This window comes from Neofelis nebulosa, chromosome 17 (assembly GCF_028018385.1).
Source record: "Neofelis nebulosa isolate mNeoNeb1 chromosome 17, mNeoNeb1.pri, whole genome shotgun sequence".
Taxonomy (NCBI): domain Eukaryota; kingdom Metazoa; phylum Chordata; class Mammalia; order Carnivora; family Felidae; genus Neofelis; species Neofelis nebulosa.
Genome location: NC_080798.1, coordinates 27,610,747 through 27,636,513, shown reverse-complemented (window position 1 = coordinate 27,636,513; position 25,767 = coordinate 27,610,747). Strand labels below are relative to the sequence as shown.

The 25,767-nt window shown below is 41.4% G+C and overlaps 1 long non-coding RNA gene across 2 annotated transcripts; it reads left to right on the top strand.

Annotated features, from left to right (window-relative positions):
- Positions 1-1,053: 1,053 nt before the first annotated feature.
- On the top strand, positions 1,054-25,446 carry LOC131499652 (uncharacterized). 2 transcript variants are annotated; one of them, XR_009255997.1, is made up of 6 exons: positions 1,054-1,144; positions 4,469-4,625; positions 6,331-6,464; positions 8,741-8,871; positions 18,039-18,111; positions 25,081-25,446. It is a non-coding gene; the product is annotated as an uncharacterized LOC131499652 (long non-coding RNA). The 2 variants fall into 2 exon arrangements; XR_009255996.1 differs by lacking the exon at positions 8,741-8,871.
- The last annotated feature ends 321 nt before the right edge of the window (positions 25,447-25,767 follow it).

Sequence of the window (25,767 nt, the reverse complement as noted above, 5' to 3'; positions counted from 1 at the left end):
TTCTGATGAGAAGTCCACTGTAATTCTTATTCTTGCTTCTCTGTAGGTAAGATGTTTATTTCTTTTTGGTTTCTTTCAGGATTCTGTGTTTGGTGTTCTGAAGGTTGAATATGATACTCAGAGGCATAGAGTTTTTGAGTATTTATCATGCTTAGTGTGCCCCTGAGCTTGCCAGGGGCAAGTGCCATCACACTTTGATGCCTATCATTAATTTTGGAAAGTTCTCAGCCATTTTTACTTTAAGCATTTTTCTGCTCTATTCTCTCTTTTTGCACCTTCTAGTATTCAAATTACATGTATGTTATATTTTTTGAAATTGTCCCACAGTTCTTAGATATTCTGTTAGATGGATTTTTATTTTTTTTCATTCTTTTTTTCCCTCTTTAAATTATAGTTTGGGAAGTTTCTATTGACATATCTTCAGGTTCACTCATTTTTTTCCTCATCTGTGGCCAATCTACTGATCAGCCCATCAAAGGCATTCTTCACTGATTTCTAGCATCCCCTCTTGATTCTTTCTTAGAGTTCCCATCTTACTATTTATATTACACACTTGTTCTTGCATGTTGTTTACTTTTTCCATTAGAGAGCTTAACATATTAATTATAGTCATTTTAAATTTCCAATCTAATGACTCCCAAATCTGTGTCACATCTGAGTCTGGTACGGATGCTAGCTTTGTCTCTTCAGACTGTATTTTTCCTTTCATGATGTCTTGTAATCTTTTGAAAGCCAGACATGATATGTTAGGTAATAGGAACTGAGGTATATGGGCTTTTACTGTGAAGTTCTATCTCAGTCTATCTAGGTGTTGGTTTTTGTTTAATGTTTGCATAAGTGTCATGGGCTTCAGATTCTTCTAGTGTCCTTGTTTCTGTCTTTCCTGTTGTCTATGGTTTTTCCAAAAATCTTCTTAAGTGGAATCTGGGACTTGCATCTATTTCAGCTAAAATTCACTATTACTACATCAGAAACCTGTTATTGTGGTGTAAGGTGTGGAGCAGGTGTAGGCATTCTATAATTTTATGATGCAATCCCAGTGTTTTAGTTTCCCTAGGCTGTGACCTTCACAAGAGTTTCTTACTTTTCTTTCTCTCTCCCTTTCTTTAGATGAGATAGGGAGTCTAGAGGGGGCTGCTGTTGGGTAAGTGACTTTCTGCCTATTTGAGATAAGGCTCTGGTAAAATTCTTTTAACTGGAGAATAAGCCTTTGTTATGGAGAATGCACTGGGCATATTTCAAAATGTTACTCCCCCCGCCACTCCTTAGTCAGAAATATGAGGGATTTGTCCTGGCTGTTCACCATGGGGATCTGGTGGGGTTTCTGGAGTTAAAACCCATGAAAGTGTGAGGATAAATGTAAGACTGTGGCCCCCATGATTTTCTCACTCTCAAGCTAGTCCACATCCATCCACATTCATCCTCCAGAAATTCACCAAAATTTGCATTTATTTGTCATATTGAATTAAGACTCCAGTAGCTTCTGCTCCAAGTAAGCTGATTTTGGCTGTGTTTTTCTGTAGTTAACTGTCTCTCCACATTTCAGGACATCAGTTTGCCCTATAATCCCAAATCTCTAATGGGTTAAAAAAATATATTGATTTTTCAGTTTGTTTAGCGTTTTTCTTGTTGTAAGGATGGGAAAGATGACATCTAAGCTCCTTATATGGCATAACTAAGACCAGAGATCCAACAGGTGACTTTTCATATGCACCCTGAAGGACTATTTCCCCAAAAGTCAAGGTGATTGGTTACATGCAACTGAGAGCACATGGACTCATCCAAATTTGTCTTCTTTGGGCAATGCCTCTACCTTTCCTCCTTTTATTAACACCAGAAATTTACCTACAAAAGGAAGTCATGTCAGAATGTACATTGATTGTGTTTTGACCACCCAACCATCCATTCACTCTGTCTTTTGTAACAGCCCTCATTTCTCAGTTAAAGGTGTATCTTTTCCCCTCCCCTTCCTCCAGCACTAATATGTGTGCTTTGGGAAAAGCCGATTCCTCTACTTCCTCCAGGCATGTGACTCTTAACTGGCTGATCAGAGTCATAAGTTTCCTGGGACATAGTGATTTGTTCCTGTGATCCCCCTGGAGCCGATGGGATATGAAAGGAAATATATTGTTGTAGCTATGAGCAGGCATTATGGGATCAAAAGGGAGGAGCTTCATGACAATCACACTAACATAGAGGAAGATATATGTGAGCAAACAGGAAAACCTTGTCCTAATGATATTGTTAAAGCTTTTTCTTCCAGCTGTGCCTGAGAATGCTTAGGTTTATAAACTTTTCACTTACAGGATCTTTTGGTTACATGATTTCCTTTTTTTTGCTTAAGCCCACTTTTTTTGCTTAAGTGGGTTGGGTTTACTTTTGTTGCCGACCAAAGTCTTAAGTGATATAGAAATCTACAGTCAATCAACTATATTAATACTAGAGAATAATGCCTTACCTAAAGAGATGACCTTTTCATCTTTCATGAGGATTTCAGACCTCATAAGGGGAGATACAATTCAAGTTCTGACAAATACATGCTCACACCCAGGGTGACTGTTCCCTATTTTGTGGTACTGGAGTGAGTAGTTGTTTGCTGAAGTATCATATGTTGGGATTCTTTTCATCTCTTTGTTAATTTGCTCTTTACGCAGAGTTTACTGGGCAGTTTCCCCAGGATTCTATTCATTCCTGCATGGGATTTTGAGACAGCTGAGGTATTTCCTTGAAGATGAGTCTGCCTTTCCCTATCATTTTATATCCTTAGCCTCTTCAGACACAGATCTCCATTTAATGTGAGGTTAAGCTTACTCCTACAGCTTTTCCTTTGAGGGAGTCAACCAGAACCATAACAAAACACCATACACTGGTGGCTTAACAACAGAGCTTTATTTGCTCCCAGTTCTGGAGGCTGGATATCCAAGATCAAGTGTTGGTGGGTTTGGTATCTCCTGTAGCCTCTCTCCTTGGCTTGCAGATGATCACCTTCTCACTCTACCCTCCTGTGGTCTTCCCTGTGTGCATACATCTCTAGCGTCTCTCCTCTTATAAGGACGTCACTCGTACTGGATTAGAGTCCTACATTTATGACCTCATTTAGCTTTAATTAGCTCTCTAAAGGCCCTGTCTCCAAACATAATCACTTTGGGGGTTAAGGCTTTGATATATGAATTTTGAGGGGACACAATTCCGTCCATGACACCACTTTTTAGCCATTCTCAGTGATTTCTCTTCATTCTGAATGGATTATAGTGGTCTTAGTCAAATAATGATCAAGAGAAGTTCTAATGTTGAAAATGCTATTAAGCAAATAGGTTAAGCATCATCTTTTTCTGCATTGAGCCAGCAGGACTTCATCTCATGGCCTACAGGGCAAATGGAAGTAGGAGATTGGCTTTTGATGGGACAGTTTGTCCTCATTGATCTTCTTCTTTTCTCTCAAGACCATCCACTCCTGTTTTCCTGTGACCATTTAATATCCCCCATCCAGGGTTCCTGCCCCCAGAAAATGCCCCCATGTTCTCAACTGATGCACACCTGTCACTTGAGCCTGCCCTTAACTATTTCTCCCTGGGAAAAGTGATCCTGTAAATTAGTCCACACAGAAAGGCTGGTGATGGATAACTGCTTAGGGAACTACCTCTCCCAGGGGCTCATATCAGGAGCCAAATGAACAAAACCCCAGTGGTGGAGTTGGAAGCATTGTAGAGAAGCTGGTCCAAGATCTTTTCATTGTCCTTATTATTATACCAAGAAAGGTCACGCTTACTCACAGATTCTGGAAGGGGTAGCCACAGGACAGGTAGAGACAGCTGAATAAAAGGTCACCAATAAAGGCATAGGTTTTAATTTGGACATTGGCCCTGATGTGCTCTAAAATTTTGGGAAACCCTTTTTCCCTTTCCCAGCCTCAACTTCTCCACCTTCACAATGGAAAAAAAAAATCCTGTCTGGCTCAACTCTCTCAGGACACCAAGAATGAATGCCATAACAGACAGAAAAGTGTTTTAGATGGAAAATGCCATGAAATAAATTCAAGGTGTTATTATTTTAAGGTGCAAAATCAGAACTTATAAAACGAGGCATAAAAATGTCTTGGTAGATATATTTTCATTCTGGAGAAAATTAATGGCTACATCTTGGGCTTGAATTTTCTATAGAACCAGTCCCAGAATATTGGACATGGAAACACTCTTAGCGATATTTAGTTTCTCTTCTTCAGATGAAGAGTCTAAAGCCTAGAGAGGGAAGGGACTTGCTCAGGGTCACATAGCAGGTTAGGGACACATTTGGGAGTGGGAACCTGTAGTTGTGACACCTTTCCTTGGTTTTATTCTTCATTTTCATGGGGAGGGCAGAGAGTGGCAGGGCTAAAACATATGAGCCATCTCTGGACAATACGTGAGAGTTTTAAGGCCTATTTCAGCATCTAAGTGTATTGTCTCTAATGGAGATCTCTGACTTCCAGGCCCAGTGGATTCTCAAGATGAAATTCCTGCCATAATTGCTGACTTCAGCTCCTCAGAGCTATAGACTGGCTTGACCCGGAAACTCTACTGTGGGTCACATCTTCTCCACTGGTCTGGCTCCTGTACAGTGTGGCTTGGTCTGGTTTGAGTGCAGAGGTAATTGCAATATATTGAGGTTTGGTATTGTAATAAAAATAGGGGCCATTACAGCTAGCATTTATGTCATTAGTATTTAGTGGTGGTGTGTTGCAGCTTTTTTAGTGCTCATAAAACTGTCGCTGCTTGCAGATATGTCACGGCGCTGATATAAATTTAAAGGGTTGGAAATCCATAAGTCATAAAAACTAGATAGTAAATAGCAACAGAACAGGGTGGACAAGAACTGTTGCATTAGGCATGCAAATGCTTATGGATTTGCATGTCTAGTGCTTGCATTAGCATAATGAGAAGCACATTTACATTACAGATGGACTTGATTAACTAGGCCCTTGTAAATAAAGTCCACTCAGACTAAATAGAGGATGTTTGGGCTCCAGAGAAGAGATGGTTATAGGAGCCAAAGGGCAAGCAGAGCCATTTCTTGCCCTCTTCTCTTCTGGCATTGACCATTGAAAAGTTTTCAGAATCACTGATAATGCCCAGATGGGAATGCTTTTGTACTTATTTGATGTAATAATAACAGCAAATATGCACTGAGTGCTTACTATGTATTGGCCACTATTTAAACATTTTATGCATAGTAGCTCACTTAATCCTCATAATAACCCTATGATTATAATAATACCCATTTTGCAGATGAAGAAGCTGAGATACAGAAAAGATAAGGGAATTTATCAGAGTCCAACTATTAGTAAGTGGCAGAACAAGGATACGAACCCAGGCAGTCTAGCTCAAAGCCTGTCTCTTAACCACTACACTAGCTGCCTCGTATCCACTGAATTCATACAGGTATGCAGCTAATGTTATTGAAACATCTGTTACATACCAGACTCCAGGATACTGCTAAAGATAACAGCAATAAGATAAATGCTTGCTATCTTCCTAAAAAGTTCATGTAGTCTGGAGAAATTTAGAAGAAAGCAAAAATTCTGACATTGTGCTCAAGGAGCTCATAGAAGGACACAGCCTCCCGGAAAGGTGGGTCAAAAAAGGCTACAGAGAGGATACCTCTTGGACTGAGACTTGAAGTATGTGTAGGAGTCCAAAAGGTGAGGAGTGGAGGATTAGAGCACTTGCTTAGGGAACGGCAAGCACGGAGCCACGGAAGTGGGCATATTCTCAGACCCTAAGTCATTTCACATGAGAATGTAGGGAACATATGAACACAAGCCAAAAAAAGAAAAAAAAAAGCAGGGACTGGTCATGAGGACTTATGGGACATGATAAAACTTGGAGGGTCAATCAATCATCTGGGCCTATAGTGCTCTCCAAGTAGAAACCTGGCTCCAGGTTAGGCACTAGGATTTACAATTCAAATACGAACTCCCTATTTGGCTCCCCAATTCATGAAGTAAACCTTATTCCAAAGTCCTGTGTCTTTTCCATCATGTCATGGATTCATAAACTCACAGAGTTCGTTAGGACAACATGGCCATTCAGACCAGACTTTTCATGGTACATGAATCCTGCCACAAGCTCTTCATTTGCTTGTGAACATTTGCTTCATTTGCTTCTACCTGAACAGTTCCATCTGCAGTTGGACAGGTGAGGAATTTGAACCGGCTTATTTTGGGTAGCCCAGTTAAGTGAGAAGTCCAAGGGAGTCCCTAATATTTTAGAGTGTTATCTATTAAAATTTAACTGTTCTATGAGCTCTCCTTATGGTAACAGCTCCTAAAAGTAAATATACTATTCATTCCAGGTACATTTGAATGGAAGCCTCCCATAAATGATTTTTATGATGGCAGCCAACTTGAGGAATTTTTGAGAGCTGAGAATGTTCTTTGAGTCATTCTGGGGAATCGTGATGGGATGCATTCTATTTTGTACCTCCAGGTAACGTGCAAAGTAGATTATTTTAGACTGAGTTTTCCAGTGGTCATTTTCTCCATGACCTGAAACCTTTTATTTGTCTTGATGGTGACACTAGGGCCTTCATGAGCAGGTGGGAATTGCCATCTTGAAGTAGGCCATAGGTGTCCTGTGAGGATGCTGGTCACGGGTCTGTAACCTGTAAGTGAGGGGCAGAAAGAAGGCATGTGGGAACAGGAAGCCATGAGTGTTTTAGAATCAACAAAACCTCATGGAGAAATGTGGCAGAAATGCTCTAGGCAGAACCTCCTCAAAGGAGCAGTAGAGGCTATGTTGGAGATTCCATAGCATCATGACTCTCCCCAGTCATCTTTCACCCCTGCCCCTGACTCTGGTGAACTCTGGTGAACTCTGGCTAATGCCCATCTAGGTTTCCTCTTCTTCCAGCGAATCAGATCAGGCTGAAGTTACTCTTAGATTGTTCTACTTTTGGTTGGCCAGGAGCTCCTCAGAAATTCCTTTTCATAGCTGGTGGGAAATCTGGGGTTGGGGCCCACAGGTCTAAGAAACAGAGTGCTCTTGCTTACTTTCTGACCAGGAGAGCCTGGTGTTCACTTCCATGGGTTCTCAGGGCTGGCAAATTTCTGAAAGCTGGACCTTCCTAGAGCCTGTGGGACAGTCTCCTCTGACCTGCCTCCGTCCTCCACTCTGAGTCCCTAGCACACCTACAAAGTTGGGTCTATGTAGTGTTGACTGAACTAGAACTGAGGGCTGAAGGCATGGTTTCCTAGGTTCTCTTTTCCTTAAAGTTGCTGGACATGTGGTCCAGTTCATGGATATACTCTTTGTGACAGTATAACCATGTGCTAAGTGACATTGTACCAGTATAGATACATATATCAATATTTTTCCTCTTGTGGGTGTATTTACATCAGTACATGTCTCTATGTGTACGTACATATATTATTCTGTGTGAGTGTATATATGTGCATGTTTATATGTATATTTCTCTCTGCAGATGTGTGTATAGGTGCTTATGTCTATGAACATGTATATGTGTACTTACACAAACCTGTGTGTACAGGTGCATCTGTGTATGTATACATCTGAAAATGCTAAAGAGTGTTAGACAGGTGCTTGGGGGCAAAGCTAAGAGATGACACTGTAATTTCTTCCCTGGAATTTTAGAGCCTCTAAGGACAAAATCCCCCTAGAGGAGGCAGCAGCCTGAGTTGCCAGCTGGGCTGTAAATCCCTTTTATGTTGCCCAAGGCCATTGTCTGAGGCACTATTCTTGGCCTGACACCCTAAGAGATGACAGGATCTCTAAGAAAGTATGGTAAGAACTAAGGGGGCTATTATCCACAGAACAGGGGAATAAAGTTTCCTCTCTCTGAACCTTCCATCCTCACTCACCATGAAATAGAAACACAGGGGCAGAGGGAAAATAATCGCAAACCTCACTGAGCCAAATTTTACATATATGGACTCATTTGACTCATGATGGCTCTATGAGGGCTATTGGTCCCAATTTCCAGATGAAGACATGAAAGCACAGTGAGTTTAAGAAACTCATCAGGATTGGATGTCAAGGCAATATGGCTCCAAATGTACAGGATGGCTTTTATACACCAAGTTCTGGGATGAACACAGAGCTGAGATTACTTGTTACCAGTGACCAGAGACCATTCTTGGCCAAAAGGACAACATAGTGAAGTTTTTATTTGTTTGAAATTCTTCCCTTCCTTCTTCATTCTTCTCTTTGCTTTGAAATGTCCACACCTTATGCTTCAATAGCCAGAGCTTCTCACTGAAGTGCCATGCTAGAACCTGTTCTCCTAGAGCCACCTCATTCCCCAATTGCTTGACTTCAGCAAGATTGCCTGTCTTGGCAGTCACACTCTCACTGACCTGCTCTCTGCTTTTCAAGGTGTTTCCATATTGAGCAAACTAATCAGTGCTAAGGTGATTATGGCTACTAATGAAATTAAATGTCTTACTTCCCCCAGACAGAATGCACTGAAATGTGCTGAAAGTGCATTTCAAGTTCGTGAAATCCAATGTCCTTTCTTAGGCTCAGAGAAGCGACCTACCTAAGGGAACAACAGCTAGTAAGATTATGTCCTGGCCTTGAATTCAATTATTCTAGTTTTAAACCCAACACTTCTTTCACTTTACCAAATTCAGGGTTTACAGTTAATCCCAAGGAAATGTGGTGATGGTGGTGCTGCAGGCACTGAGATTAGTCAGTGATGGAGATGGTCTGGTTATAATATAGGTCTCTATCTCCATTCACTATAGGTGAATAAGCTGGCTTTCTCAAGGTGTTGAAATGGGACACTTCCATGACAACTTGCTTACACCTCTCCTGGGTACTTCTCTAAGATCATGAAAATCTCAACCTGAAATGTGACCTTTTGCACAAATTCAAGGTGATAACCAGTGTCAGTCATCCAAGCATCAACATTCTTTCAAGAATAAGATACAGGAAAAGAGGATAAAGAATAACTTTTATTGTGATATTTGGTCTAAATATTGGTATAGGACTCCTGTCTGGAAAAGTCAAGCCAGAGGGCAAGTCTGATAGAGAGAACATAAACAGCAGATAAGATTTCTATTGTATACAGGATATAACTATTATATATGATTATTGTGGCAGTTCCCACCTGCCACTGTGAAGCTCTTTAGTAGCTATCCTTGTAATGTTTTATGTAAACATGGGTGTCCAAATCACCTGGTTATAGTATCCTTGATTCATTTTCTGGGTGGAGCATCTCAAAATTCATGGCAGAAGTGTCAAGAATCTACAAATCCCAATCTCTTGGGGAGAGGAAGCTGGGGGCATCTCCCAATGGTGGGTTCTCTGCTTCTCCTGAACTAAGGGCCCAGGGTCCCTACCAGGGTTTAAGGGACTCAAGGATACCAGATATCCCACTGTACAATTGGCTTTAATTGGAGAGGGTTTTCCCCTCTCCAAGAAACTCATGAGCTGCTTAAAATGACTTTCCAAATGTGTGTTGAGGCTGGATTTACGTCTGGGTTGCTGCATATTAAATGCTGATTATTAAAAACATTTGCATGGTGCTTTAACAACGATAGATTATGTATCTGTTACCTAAGTCTCAGTGAAAGCTTTATTAATTCATTATTATTTTATCAACATACAATAAACTGTTCTATTAAATCTAAACTAGACAGATATTTGGGGAGGGATCATCTAAAAGGACCTCAGCTGAGACTATCCCCAGGGAAGGACTTAATGAAGTTTCAAACAGTTAATAACCCTCAGTTCATAAATAAACCATGGGTATTTAAAGACCTGCAAAATACTGAAATAAGATGTTGAGACTCAACAAAGGAGATATGAGAGAGCACCCTTGGAATTCCCCTTCCTTAAAACTCACAGATATAGCCTCTACCTCTTGACAATATTTATTGGGCGCCTGGGAATATTTGGCACCCCTGAGGATGTTCAGATTAACTCTGCTCTTGGTCCCAAATTTACTAAGAAAATGGGCAGAGGCAGCTTTGAAACAATATTCTCCTCTCAAATAATCCACTTTTGGCTTTAAAAATATTTTGGTCTGAGAGGCGAGAGAGGAGAAAGAGATTCTGTCCTAATATGAGACATGATAATTCCTTGACAATCCTGTATGGTAAATCAAAAGTCAAATCTCATGCCTGCATGCTCTGGAGAAAGGACCAGCCACACCATTTTCAGGGCCCAGCGCAAAGTGAAATGAAGATCTCCTTGTTCAAAAGATAATTAAGAATTTTAAGATGACAAGAGCAGAACATTAACTCAAGCACAGGGGCCCTTCTAAACGTGGGGCCCAGTGTGATGACACAAGCTGAATGACATAAGCTGGTCCTATGTGGATGGCTTCTTGAACAGGGTAGATGGAGGTATAAGAAACAAAGTATCCAAGGTGGGGAAGTCTGGTGTTCCACTGGAACATAGGGAGTGCAGAGGTTTGAAACAACCATTGTAAGCAGAACAGTGAGCCTATAGCAATAAGTTGGAGGAATATTAAGAGGTTTAGGTGTTGGGTAAAAGGGGCAGGAAGCTATGAAAAGTTTTAGAGTGGAGCAAGATGACCTCAGAAGTTCAAGGTTACTGACGGTCAAAAGGCCAAGGACTGACTCAGTTGGGAAGGTTTCTTCACATTGCAGTGGTCTCTGCTTCCAAACTTTTCATTTTGGGGGCACTACTCAGAGCCAATACTTGGCTTTTTTTCTTTTCAGCTTGTAGTTCCTTGAGTGGTGAACACTAAAGTAGGACTTAGCCCTTCTTAAAGTTGGTTTCCCTGAAAGAAGAGCCTGAGGCACAGAGTTGTGTGTAAGTAGTTTAGTTGTGGGGTGATCCAAGTAAGTAGAGTGAGAAAGCAGGAAGAGAGAGAAGAAAAGCCGGTAGAAGATGTATTACTGAGTGACTTACCACAGTGGGTAATGGGGGTTCAATTTCACTTGGGGACTCTCTGAGGAATGGTGCAGAATGCACTGCAGAATTGTCACTCTGACAAATAGGAAGCTGAGACATTTGTCCAGACTCTCATGCCACATAGGTTGAGGATGTCCTTTGGAGTTATTATCTAGCATATACTTCGGGGCTACACGTGTCAGTCGCTGAGGGATCTTCATGGATTTAGATAATATTTGAGGATAGAAAGAAATAGAGATTTGCTGAGACACAGTTGAGATAGGATGCTGGCTGTGTGCTCAGAGATGCCCCCACAGCTGCATGGAACTCAGGTGGGCCTAAGGCATGCATTTGTCTGGGATACATAAAATATTTTTAATAAGCTCCTTAGCCGCTGAAAAGTTTCTGAATGTCTTCATGGCCCCATCTACTCAGAACTCAGTCTCTGGGGACCCATAAATGAGTTTTTGGGGAGCAGTCGGTTGTCCTTTCTTATGCCAATTACATAGGCAGAGTATGTGTCCTAGATGGTCACAACTTAAAACATAGGTAGACCAGAAAGCTTCCCTGGATGGTACATGGGCCTCTCCTTCCTTTCAATGTCTGGAATTCCACCTCTGACTTCCCTGTGAGAGGATTATCTTCTACCAAAACCTTCGGTGGGAATGGCAGCATATGAATGCTGGACTCCTGGCATAATGGGCTGGAAGGCAGACACATGAATTTCCCAATGACTAGCTCTGAGGCCAAAAATCATGACTTAAGAGTACAGGTTATGGAGAGGGGCAGATGTGGGTTTGAATCCTGGTCCTGTCACCTGTTAGCTGTGGAATTTTGGGCAAGCCAATCATTCATCTATGTAGCTCTTAATTAGTTAAGTAGTTACTGAACATTGACTCTATTCCAGGCATGGAACAAATCCACCTGGAGTTTCCAAGTTAGAGGAGGAGATAGACAATAAAAGATAGGAAAATAATGGATAAAAATGAATTGTTATAAGTCTATAAAGGTGAATCATGTGAAATGATAGAGTATGGTGGGGATGGAGAAGGTGAATAAACTATGAAGATAGTGTAATAAGGCTGGGTTTCTTTCTTTTTTTAAATTTTTAATGTTTTTATTTTACTTTTGAGAGAGAGAGAGAGAGAGGGAGGGAGGGAGGGAATGAGTGGGGGAGGGGCAGAGAGAGAGAGAGGGAGACACAGAATCTGAAGCAGGCTCCAGGCTCCTAGCTGTCAGCACAGACCCTGACTTGGGGCTCAAATTCATGGACTGTGAGATCATGACCTGAGCCAAAGTCAGACACTCAACTGACTGAGCCACCCAGGCACACCAAAGCTGGGTTTCTTAATGGAATAAAAGGAGACAACATGGGAAAAGCAGAGGTAAGAGCTTTCCAGGCAGATAGAACAACATGTGTTATGGCCAGGAGATAATAAAAAGCTTGCATATTTGCAGAGCCAAGAGGAATCCAGGTTGATGAGACCATAATAAATGAGGGGAGGACGGTCATTAGATAAAATTGCAGAGGGAGGGAGGGGATAGTTCATGTTGGGCATTGTAATCCAAGTAAAGGACTTTAGGTTTTATATTACAGATAAAGGGAAGTCACAGAAGTACTTAAATCAGAAGAATGATGTGATCCAATTTTTGGTTTAAAAAAGATCACTCTTAACATAATGAAGTAACTAATTTGGTGGAAGGCCAAGAGTAGCCATGGTGAGACCAATTAAGAGGATTTCATGGTATTTAAGAGCTGACAATAGTAGTGAGGATGGAGGGAAGTAAGTAGAGTTGAGGAATATTTGGGAAATAGAGTAAACCAGAGTTGCCAATGGGTTGGATGTCAGGGAAAGATAGAAGTTTCAGTGATGATTCCCTGGAGAAACAATGGAGTCATTTATTGAAGTGAGTAAAAATGAGATAAGAACATGTGTGAATATGTGTGTGGGAGATCAAACAGTTGGACATTTTGAGTCTGGGATGTCTATATGGTATGTAGGCTGAGATGGCAATTTGTTGTTGGCTCTTTGGGTCTAGACTTTGATGAAGACACTTTGATTGGAGACTAAACTTGAGAGTCATGGACATACAGATGCTTTCTGAAAGCCTGGGAAAGATGTAATCTATAAAGTGGGGAAAGAAGATCTATCTGCAGTGGGGTGCCTGGATGGCTCAGTCAGCTGAGTGTCTGACTCTTGATTTTGGTTCAGGTCATGATCCAGGCTCTGAGTTGGGCTTCATGCTGAGCATGGAGCCTGCTTGGGATTCTGTCTCTCTCTCTCTCTCTCTCTCTCTCTCTCTACCTCTGCCTTTGCCCTTCCCCTGCTCACACACTCTCTCTCTCTCTCTCTCTCTCTCTGAAATATATTTTTATAAAAATGAAGATCTATCTGTAAAGTCAGACACTGCTCAAGAAGCACAATTACTTCTCCCCTCTCCCATGCCTGTTTTCCTTCCATCATGGGAGCTAGTTGGGTGGCCCCCTGGAGGCTTTCACAAAGGCCGGAGTGAGGGACACAGCCTCAGAGTCATGGAATAGAACAGTCTTGGCATAGCTCTAGTTACAAGCTAGCCTCACATAAGCCTCTTATTCCTGAGCAACATGATGCACTGCGTTGTGCTAGAAGACTCATAAACAAGATAGACGTGAACCTTTGACACTGAACTCATTCTCAAGGTACAGGCCACATTGATCCATCTTTCTTTCAATGCTGTGAGCTGGAGAGGAGAGGTGGGCCTGGCGTCAGGAATCTGAGCCCTACACGCAAAGCAACTGCAAGCCCATTTGAAGTAGTTGTGACAAAAGGCCTTGGTTGCTAGGAAGAAGGCAGTGGAGAGGCTCACATAGGCTGTTTGCCAGGGTGGATTAAATACACATTGAAATATGAATCATTGGAGGCCTTTTAAAGACTGTCACCTGACATACAGAAATCGCATTTCTTTTCCAGTGGAAAATGGCAGCAAGCATCAATTGTTAGGGGATGCCACATGAATGGCAGGCCTTGTACAGTGCTTTGTTCTGTGTGGAACATTTCTATTGCATAATGACAGTTTATGCACAATGTCGGCAAATATACACAGGCAAAACCACACACGTGCACGTGTGCGCGCGCACACACACACACACACACACACACACTTTGGTTATTCAACTGTAGGTATTTTAGAGCTTCCTTTGAATTATTATTAAGAGAGAGGATTTACACGGCCTTAACTGCCTTTGCCTAGCTCTGCAAAGTGTTTCTAGGACTGAAGAGTTTTCGAGCAATCATATCAGCCTCAATCATAATATTCCTTTACATTGGGTTAAGATTCCCAGTTCTGGTTTCCAATAGACTTGGGTCCAAATTTTGGCCTTGCCACTGTGATCATGAATGAGTTACTCCCTCCTTCTAGGTGTCATACATTTCCTTATTTCTATAATAAAATTATAATATGCTGTCAGAATGTACAGGATTAGTGAGAGTGGTAAGATGTTTAATGCCCAGAGAGCACTTAGCAAAGAGCCTGAGATATGATAGGTACTCTGTGAGTGCTGTCACTTGTTTCCTAGACTCTGACTTGCAGATGAGATCATGGAGATCACTAAGGTTAAGTAAGTCACTGAAGGTCACACAGCTGTTCTGGTGTTAGAGACTGAATGTTTGTGTCCCCCACGCCCAAATTCATATGTTGAAGTCCTAACCCCCCAAGTGATGGCATTGGGAGACAGGGTCTTTGGGTGGTAAGATTAGGTTAGATCATGAGGGTGGGGTCCTCATGATGGGATTAGTGGTTTTTTAAAAATTTTTTTACATTTATTTTTGAGAGACAGAGCACAAGTGGGGAGGAGCAGAGAGAGAAGGAGACAGAACCCGAAGCAGGCTCCAGGCTCTGAGCTGTCAGCGCAGAGCCCAATGTGGGGCTCAAACTCACAAACGGTGAGATCATGACCTGCGCTGAAGTTGGACGTTCAACAAACTGAGCCACCCAGGTGCCTCGGGATTAGTGGTTTTACAAGAAGAGGAAGGAAGCAAGGGCTCTCTCTTTCTCTCTCTCTCCCAATCCGAGCACAGTATTGAAGAAAGGTCATGTGAGGACAGAGCAAGGAGTCAGCCATCTGCAAGCCAGGAAGAGAAACCTCACCACGAAATGAATCAGGCTGCACTTTGATCTTGGACTTTCCATCGTCCAGAACTGTGAAAAATAAATCTCTATTGTTTAAGCCACCCCATCTGTGGCATTTTGTTATGGTGGCCTGAGCAGATGAAGACGTGTGGTAAATCCCAGCTGGAATTCATATTCTGGCTCCAAATCTAGGTACAAATCTCAGACAAGTCCTGGAAATGGGCTCAAAGCACCTGCATGCAGAAACGCAATTGGGAAGCAGGACTATGTTTTGACTTATTCTGGGCTTTCTTCTTGCTTTCCATGGGGTTCTGCATGGTAAGATGTATGGTTTCCTGACCCAATGTCAAAATGCCCAGATTATCAGGCTTGGATATAGCATTTTTACTCACTCAGCATTTACTTGATTCACATTTATTTTTCCATTCATTTATTCTTTTAGTACATTTTTCATTCAACCTTAAATCACTCAGCATTTATTGAGCACCAACTCGGTGCAGGATCTTTGCAAAATAAGTGAAATGTAATCTCCTTGCAAACTCTGTGTGTCAGATGGCTTTGGATGTCCTATGTAACATGTTCAGGGCATGAGGCATTTCCTCCCCATCTGCTCCCCTTCCAAATCCTTGCACCATATACACACCAGATCATGCCATGAATGCAACTTGCTTCCTTTCTGGCATCTGGCTCATTTCTGCAGCCTCTGGACTATGACTATACATACCAGTGCCTGCCCTTCTTGCCCAGCTTTGCCCAGATCCCTGTATTTGTTTCCTATCGCTGCTGTAACAAATTATCACAAACTCAGTGACTTAAAACAACACAAATTTGTTGTTTTTCACTTCTAAAGATTAGCTGAAGTATGACAAAGATCTCACGGTGCTTAATTCAAGGTGTTGATAGGACTGTATTCCTTTTGGGAGGCTCCTGTGAATAATGCACTTCCTTGGCCTTTTCCAGCTCTTAGAGGCCACTCACATTCCTTAGCTCATGGCCCTGTCTCCCATCTCCAAAGACTTCAACATTGCTTCTCTCTGAGTCTTCTGTAGTCACATCATCAAGAAGGTTCTCTTCTTTTAAAGATTCATATAACTAGATTGGGCTGTTGGATAAGGAGATAATCTCCTTTTGTCAAGATGTTTAACCTTAGTCCCATCTGCAAAGTCCCTCTTTGCCATGTAAGGTAACATATTCACAGGTGTCAGAGTTAAGGCATAGGCATCTTTGGGGGCACATTATTCTGCTTACCACATGCCTCAGCAGATCTCTCTGTGCAGGGCAAGCACCACCTGATGGGTTCAGAGCATCTGCCAGGCTCTGGCAGGCCTGCAGGAGGGTTTTATGTCCAAGCTAAGAAGAGCAATAAGTGTTAAGTTCAGGTTCAGCACAATGGATGGAGGCTCTCCAGTCAATCAAATTATAGTTCAATCAGTTCATTTTAATCACTCCTCTGGAGAGAAGTAAAACTCTGCATTGAGGAATACACAGCAATTTTATTGATGACAAGTTTAATTGTTTCATTTTTCCTTACTGTCTCTAACACAGCCGACTTTTAATCAGTGGGAGCTGAGATTCTAATGAAGTAAAGTCCACTTTTCCGCAGTTCACAACTAGCTGGAAATAATTGGGCTGAGACTCCCATCCAGACACTGCAGAGCCGCTGGCATTTTCCTGAAAACCAGGCTTAATTGCTTTGCTGATGTTGTTAAGTAGTCCTGAGGGGGTGGAAGTAGTAATGCTGCCCACATATGCTGGGAAACAATACCCCAAAATGTCTTAAAAGGGTCCATAAAGTCTGTCCAACTGGTAGCGAGGAAGAAAAAATGAACTGGAGTGTGTTTTCTGCAGGCAGGGGCCTGGGGGAGTATGTGGGAGCTGTGATGTGGATGGCTGCAATTGACAAGATCAACAGCAACCGCCTTTTTCTTTCCTCTGAAAGCTAAGCAGGATTCTGAGTGCAGGGGTGTGTGTGTGTGTGTGTGTGTGTGTGTGTGTGTGCACGCGTGTGTGCACATCTGGATTTGTGCAGTGTGGTTTCAAGGAGAGATCGAGATTTTAGGCTGCCTTTGGCCTCTGAAGGGGGCAGGGGGGGCGGCACGTAATGGAGGATTCTAGTGGATATTGTCTCAGCCCTGAGAGGTGGCAGGGAGATTGGCTAGTCTGGAGAAATTCTAGGATCACAGATACAAGGCTTGGAAGAGGCAGAGAGATTCCTTCCTTATCCCCCACAAAGCCCCACTATTTTACTTGATGGATGGTGATGATGATAATAGCAATAGCTGCTAGGTTTTTTTCACTTACTATGTGGACAGAGATTTGGGTTATGCTTTTATTCCTCATAAAAACCAATAAATAAGGTGCTATTATTATCTCCTATATTCAAATAAAGAAATCAAAGCACAGAGAAGTCCCAAAGTTTGCCCAAAGCCATAGAGTTGTAGGATTTGAATCCAGATCTGCAAGACACTAGAATCAATTCTCTTAGCTCTTATATCACATTTTTTTCAGTCCTAACAACAACATTAAAAATAGATAATTTTTTATTGAACATTACATGTTCCTGGCCTAGTACTAAGCACTTTCTGTATCTTATCTCATATAATCCCAAAAGCAACCCTAGAAGGCATGTTCCCACTTAGAGAACAAGAATAAGGGAATTGAGGTGTGGAGTGAAGGACACTATCAAAGGCTACTCAACTGGGACTCAAACGTAGGTCTGTCTGCTTTGAGAGCTTGTGATTTTATAACACAGCACTTTGCTTGGGAAAGGGTCTAGGTACTGAATGAAGATTGATATTAGTGTTTTCTCAATCTATCCAAATAATTAATTCTACGGTTCTGGGTCTGGCTGAGATGGCTCAGGACTTGGGCATCTCTTTAGACATCTGAAGAAAGAGAGGGATGAAGCCCCAGAATCCTCACCTAATGACCACGGTTTTGGAAACCCAGGTTCAGTTACTGCTTCTGACACTAGACTTGGGAACATAATTTAACTTTGGTAAGCCTCCATTGTATTGTCTGTATTTTGTGAAGATTAAGTGAGATCATGTATTTATTCTTTTATTCCAGAAATTTTTATTGAGCTTCTTACTCCATGCCAGGAACTGTTATAGCCCTAGGAATGCAACAAGAAACAAGGCAGGTAAAGTCCTTGCTTTAGTGGAACATAGATTCTCATTGAGAAGTCAGATAATGAATAAGTAAGCAAGTCAACAAAGAAGAGAATTCTTGCTTGTGACCAATTCTACAAAAAGTACGATAGCAGAGGGAACCCCTAGGAGTGGAGGAGTGTAGGTGGTCAGGGAAGGCCTCTGAAGAGATGATATGGGACCTGAATTACTTGATGGAGTCAATCATGCAGACATCTTGGGGAATAGCCTTTCAGGCAAAGGTGATTAAATGTGCAAAGATCAGAGGCAGGAATAAGCTTGGTGAGCAAAAGAACAGAAAGAAGGCCAGAGTGGCGGGGGAGCAATAAATGAGAGAGAAAGAGGAGGACTATGAGGTTGAGAAAGAGGCAGTGAACAGATCGTGCAAGACCTAAAGGAATGGGCCATGGAATTTGAAGTTAGCTTTAATGTCAGTTGGAATTCACTCCAGGGCTTCTAGTAGCAGTAGAGACAAACTCTGGTTTAATTTCTAAAAGGCATTTCAGTTGGCCTAAAGAGGCAAGTTTGGAAATAAGGAGATAAGTTAGGAAGCTTCCACTGTAGGACATCCTGACATCTCAACAAATGAGAGATTGTTATAATAATTACCATCCCAGAAAGCAGTTAGCACTTGAAGAGATACATGGTTAAGTGTATAGGTAGCAGGAGAAAAAAAGGTCTGGCCAGTCGAACCAGGTCTGTAAGACGAACATTTTGTAAGACAGGTATTCATGAATCATTATGTTTTTTTAATGAATTGAAATATGGTGAGTATGGAAAACAGAATAAAAAGGAGCCCAGATGATAAGGACAAAACACAAGTGATTGATCAGCCAGTTTGTTTACACCAATTATGACTGTGTGATTGCAGAGTCATTTCAACAATAAGTAACCAAAAGGGGCCCTTGAATGGGTGGATCTGGGAGAAGGCAAATATCAAATTCCCACTCTCCAGGCAGAATCTCCGCATTTGCCCACACTCCCCAAAACACATTGCTGGTGTCTTGGAGTCAGAAAAAAGCAGATAAATAAACTTGTGAAGAAGGTTATGTGAGGTGTGTGTGTGTGTGTGTGTGTGTGTGTGTGTGTGTCTGGGGGGGGGAGAGAGGGAAAGAGAGACTTCTTTGCCTCATCTCAAGTCGTGGTATTTTTATTTGAATTTTATTTTTCTGATGCTGTTAGATAACAAAGGGTAAATTAAAATACAATAAAAATTATAGAGGGAACATGGGAAAAGAAGAACAACATTCTCCTGGCATTTGTTTCAAGGCTGCAAAATGTAGAGTGTCTTGACAGCATAGAAAGAGATTTTTCTCCTTCAAACCAGGTGTTGGAAAATGTGCTTCATTTAAGCAAATCAATATCTTTAATTTCAGCCCGTTGCTCTGGATTTAGTGCCCGATTTCCAGGGAAATGTAGAAAGATTCAAGCCTCATAACTTTCTGTAGTTCCTATGAAAAGAAAGCAGAAGACCAAGGGTGTCACAGTGGCTATTTTTAGAACTATTTTAACTTCTACTTCTTGGGCTTCCTGTGAAGTCATAATGTGTTAAAGGAAAATAAGGTAAAGAAAGGGATAAGAAGTTCTGAGTATGGCCGGTGTAATTATAAATATTATGGCTTGAAAAGGCCTCACTGATAAGGTGACATTTGAATAAAGACATGCAGGAGATGAGATGAGCCAGGTAGAAATCTAAGGGAAGAGAATTCAGGCAGAGAGGGGAAAGAACACAGTTATGTGATTGGAGCAGTCTTCAGGGTTTGGGGAGTTAGGAGCCATGTGTGGCTGGAGTGGAGAGAGCAGTGGTAGAGTTCAGAGATATGAGTGGCTGGATCATGTGGGGCTTTGTGGTTCATTTGAAGAAATTTAGCTTTCATGCTGAGTGAGATGGGGAGCTCTCAGAAGGTTTGGAGCAGAAGAGTGACATGATCTACCTTATGTATTGACAAGATTTCTCTGATGCTCTGTCAAAAATTTCTCAAAGTGGAGCAAGCTAGAATCAGGGAGAATGGAGGGATCATGGTGGGATGGACCAGAATTTGAACCAGTGAGGGCACCTGGGTGGCTCAGTCGGTTGAGCGCCCAACTTTGGCTCAGGTCATGATCTCACAGTTTGTGGGTTCGAGCCCCGCATCGGGCTCTGTGCTGACCGCTTGCTCAGAGCCTGGAGCCTGCTTCAGATTCTGTCTCCTTCTCTCTCTGCCCCTCCCCCACTCATGCTTTGTCTCACTGTTTCTCAAAAATAAAGAAATGTAAAAAAATAAAAAATAAAAAAAGGTTTTGAACCAGTGTGAGTGGCAAGAAGTGTAAGATCTTGTTGTTTTGTTGAAGTACAATGAACAAAATTTGCTGATGGGCTGGATGGGGATATGGGAACACCAAGCATGGGGAACAAGAGATTAGGAGTCTAGTCAGGACATACAGTTTGGAATATCTTTTATACATACAAGGGGAGATGTTGCAGAGGCAGTTTTATAGATAAGCCTAAAGTTCAGGATAGAGGTCCAGTCTGGAGATACAAATTTGGGGGTTGTCAACATTTAGGAAGTTATGAGACTGCATAAGCCCAGTAAAGCACTGAGGATATGTATTAAAGAGAACTTTAAAACTGGGTTTAGAGGTCTCTTTTGAATTTAATTGTCTTAATTATGGGAGAATTAAGGCAATTGAAGAAGATAAAGGAGTGATTGAAGGAAGAAACTGCTGATTCAAGCTCTCATGTTGGATTTACATTTCTGCAAGTGTTTCACTTTTTTTCATGCAGTAATGCCAGGGATCCACCCATCTGTCCATCCATCCATCCATCCATCCATCCATTCATCCATCCATTCTACCTTCCACCCGTCCATCTGTCCATGCATCCATACATCCACCCACCTGTCCATCCATCCATCCATCCACCCATCCATCCTACCTTCCTCCCGTCCATCTGTCCATGCATGCATGCATGCATGCATCCATCCATCCATCCTACATTTTTCTTTCATGATATATGTGAAAAAGCACACAGCATTTTACAAAAGAGATTCGCAAATGAACTTTGTCTCTATTCACCTAGCCACCCAACTTCCTTGGTCTCAGTCTCCCCTTTAATCAACTGAGAGAATGGTCTAAAATGTTAGTTTTGGACATTGTAGAGATGTTAAAAAGCATGCCTACTCTGATGTTCTATGGTTTCAGGGCCATCAGAAAATTTGAGGGTCCTTTTCTGAGTTATCTAACACAGATCCAACTGGATAAATATGGGAAGAATTGCTCTTAACTTCTTACTACTTTATTTCTGGTTGTTCATGAAAGGGCACACATACAAAATAATACAAATCCTCTGAGTCCACTGCTTCAAGGTTCCCAAGTCCATTCTCATCCAAATTCCTTGAGCTTCTCTCTGCTCTGAGGATGACTTTGCTGTATTGAGGTGCTGACACGCAGATGTTGAAAGGTTTGCTGAACAGGCAGTTTGGGGAGCAGAGTGTCACATTGTCCAGGGGCAGAGCACAGGCAGTTCTCATTGGGACCACTTGCTGATGGATGTTCGCCAGTTGGCTCATCTGTTCTTGTGATATTGTTATTTTAGAGACAAGAAAAGGCCAGCAGGTTTAAAAAATATGTATCTTAGAAGTCGTCTTTGTCATCGGTCAAGTTGCGACAGCCCTTATCCATATGCATGGTAGAATACTAACTTGTCTCTAAGTTCAATCTCCTAGTGTCTCTTTTGGGCAACAGAAGTTCTTCCACAGACATAGACCAAAGACCCTTATCACTGCCCTGCCCCAAATATTTGACCACATTTAAGGCTTAGAACTTGGATTTGGGGTTTTTTCTTGGGATCTTCTTATCCCAGGTTTACTCAGTGATAAGAATCATGTTATCTTTATGTGAACTTCTCTCTGCCCTTCAAGCCATCTGCTCATTGCTAGTACAAGTTATTAACATTGATGACCACACCCAACATCTGGATATATCAATCTTAGCTTGGGTCACCTTGATGGCTCCAGTTATTGGTAATGTGTTTGAAGCTTTGGCATGAACCAGGGAAGGCGTGCCTAAACATTGGCCATTGGCTTCCAGGCAGATACTGGGCCTCTGGCCATGAACATCTTTATTTATTATCTTCCTTTCAACTCTCTCAGGCAAAGCAGTTGTCATAATAGAGTAGGTGCAATTTATTTTGGTCTTGGCAAGGCACTGTCCCCCTTCCCCAGGCTTTCATCTTCTTCCTCCCTCTTTCTTTGACATTATTTGTCAAATGATCCAAAGGTAATTTTTAATACCTTTGCATCACATTGGAGCTAAGTTCTGCTGGATTATTAATGATTAAATATTTTCTAGTCATCCACCTTCACAGTCTGTAACAAATTATCCCAAAAAGGAGATTAATTCCATTACGATTTTGAATAAGAAAATGACAAGAGAATGCCCTGCAGTCTTTAGAACTGAACAGTTGCTCCAAAAATCTCTCATATATCTGGAAAGTTGTTGATTTTATAAAAGACTTGAATCTGTCCTTCAGAGGTCATTTAGCAGGTATTTATTGAGGTCCTGTTGGATATTAGCCTGGTGTGGGTTACTGCAAAACCTGGTTAATTCTCAGAACCACATGGGGAACTTTGTAGAAATGTTCACCTCAGATTTACTGAATCAGGGTTTTCATAAGTGGAGCCCAGAAATAGGCATTTTTGGAAGGCTCTCCAAGTAATTCTGATGCAGCCAGTCTATAAAACTGTTTTGGAGTCTCTGCCATGGAGGATGTAAGAAGAAGGGAGGCAGACTTCTTACCTAAAGAGGGTTTATAATCTCATAGGGTTCTGGGATTTACCCAGGATGCATTATCAAGTAATGAAAGCCATTTATAGTTTAGGATGAATGAGTTTGCTTCTCAATAAGATAATAAAAATGTTTTGTAAACTGTGAGTCACTATTAGAAACAGACAGTTCAGAAGAGAGAGAAGACTTGGGATGGTTTTATGAGGACATAGGTAAAAAATAAAACTGCCCATTGAACAGAAGTGGGGTGATAAGTAGATAAACTTTCGATTATCCAAGTGCATGAGGAATGGAGATTCTGATCAATTGATCTATATCTATCTATCTATCTATCTATCTATCTATCTATCTATCATATGTTGGTTTTTATGTCAATCTAATCTAATCTATCTGGATTTGGTTATTAAATTGGTTTTGATTTTGTTACTAATGGACTTTCTTGCACACATGAGGTGAACAAAGGTCAGGCATCCTGTTTCAGTCCTAGCTCTGTTTTGCCTGCTTTCTGACTTTCTGAATAAGTCTTCCCATCCCTCTAGGTCTCAGTTTTCCCATCTGTGAAAGAGAAGATTAGATTTGATGACCTCTAAGGTCAATTCCCACCCTAACATTCTACGAAAATATGAGTCCACTTTCCTGCCTTAACAACAGTCTAGTGGCTGTAGTGGAATCTTTCTTTCATACCGACGGATCCAGCAGGACCTTAAGTCGTCATCCTGAATGTTAGCTCCCATTTATCGAGAATCAAGGTGGGAAATTGAGCACTGAACAATCTATGTAAGTTTATTTGTTCTAAAAAGACTAAATGTTAGCTCTGAACTCATTTGTATCATCTGCTTCTCTCTCTCAAGTGGATAGAGGGAGCAAAAATACTAATATCTTGAGTAATTATAGTGAATGGATGTTATACTTAATTTGTAAGGCATTCTACTCATTATTATCCATAGTAATGGAGAGAGCAGTCTCATTTACAAATAAGAGCTTCTTGAGCACCTATTATTGGGCAAGTCTCATGCTAATTCATATTCATTTGTGTACACCAAATTGGAATGCTCTGGAAATTTTATTTGTTGCAATCTTGCTTTTGTCATTATGTCAAATAGACAAGTGGTAAGAACCAGCTGTGTTCCCTGAGCCACCCAGTATGATGGCTTTGGGTTTGTAGTGGTAAGGGAGCTTCAGGATGGGTATTGGGCCATTTTCTTTAATGTCTTCCATGTGGGCTATTCCCAGTAGCTCATTTATGCCTTTGGTCTAGCTACCCACACACTAGAAGGGATCCTTTTTGCCTGGCCAAACCCAGTTACTCCTTATCACTTAAAATCTGTACCCTTTAAGAGTCTCCCTGGCTCATTTCATCCCCCTTGTCTCAGATCTCACTGTACTTTCTGCTATTTACTGAGCACTCAGTGGGTGCCAAACACTCATCTATATAATATTACTTTACCTCTAATGGAAGCAACGGGATGTTATTCACATTTTTCAGAAAAGAAAATTTAGAGACACTAATCCATTTTTATGGGATCCCATAGCTGTTAGGAGGTGGGGACGAAAATGAAATGCAAATCATTGTGAGTTTTGGCCCCTTCACTCTCCTGCCACCTCTTAACTGGACCCTCATTTTCCCAATAACTTCAGGCATCTCGAGTTTATATTGAGCCTGATCCATAGGAGTTTGGCATACATGAGAGTCACCACTCATATTTGTCTGTCCTACAGCTCTGAGTCAGTGTTGGTCCAGTCCTTTTCTTAGCAGACACTTGTAGAGTTAAATGAAAGTAGTACATTTCACCCTCCCAGCTGGTGCCTTGCCTTAAGGGCTGGGACAGGAATGTGTGGAAGTCTTCTGAAGCCCATGCCCTGCCTCTCTCCTACCAGAATTATTGGGGAATTGGCCCCAGGCATCCATTGATGAGAAGCCTAGGAATGAAAGCACCAGCTCCTGAACACAGAGAAATTAAGGACCTGTCCCTTAATAGGAAGCAAATTATTGCTGTCTGTCTTTGTGTGCAATAAAGAGGGTAGGTGGGGAAGGGAGTGATCATTTCTTTGAGTAAGAAATAAGACATCAGAGCTTACCCAAAAAATTATCTCCTTTTTTTCTATAGAATTAATCTAATCATCTAAAGAAAATTTTACTTATTGGGGACAAATTATTCTAATGATTCAATAATGTCTCTTTTTCTATTTTTTTCCAGATAAAAGAAAGACAACCCTACTATGGAGAGGAAATTAGCTACAGATATTAAAAGGCCGAGTACAGCTTCTTTGAGCCATGAGCTTTCTAGCAGATATTTATGATTTGATCCTATGCAAATGTGAAACGTCTGTGGACAGGCTGCTTTAAAGATCACTACTAGCCCAGCAACTGCAAAAATGTTGAAAACAGCACTTTAAGTACTTTGTGTTTGATGTTAAGTTATTGCTAATTTTTTGGATCTGGGGAAGTTCCATTTCCAGAAATCAGATACAGTATTATAAGAACACAAGGGAATCATTTCCAGCACTATTTATATAAATGTAAGGATTCAACACAAATGCAAATTAAAAACTGCCTCCTTAGAGTTTGCTTGATTGTGTTCACAGAGAAGCAACCACCTCAAACCTGCTAGGGTTTTTGCTTGTTTTGTGTTTGCCATAGAAACGGACGCTAGACCAATTGTGCATCAGCTGCCTGAAAAATGCACTGGGGCTTTATTTTGCATTCAAGACAAACGATGTCTCTTTTGTTTTGCATTTAAAATAGGAATGTTGCATCAATAACCCCAGCCTAACCTCACCCAGTATCTGCAAGGAGAGAGGGGAAGGCCAGCATAATTGAGTATGTGGCTTCACCTCTAAACAAGGCACAAGGGCAAATGTAGTTTTACCCTTGTGAGGAGTTT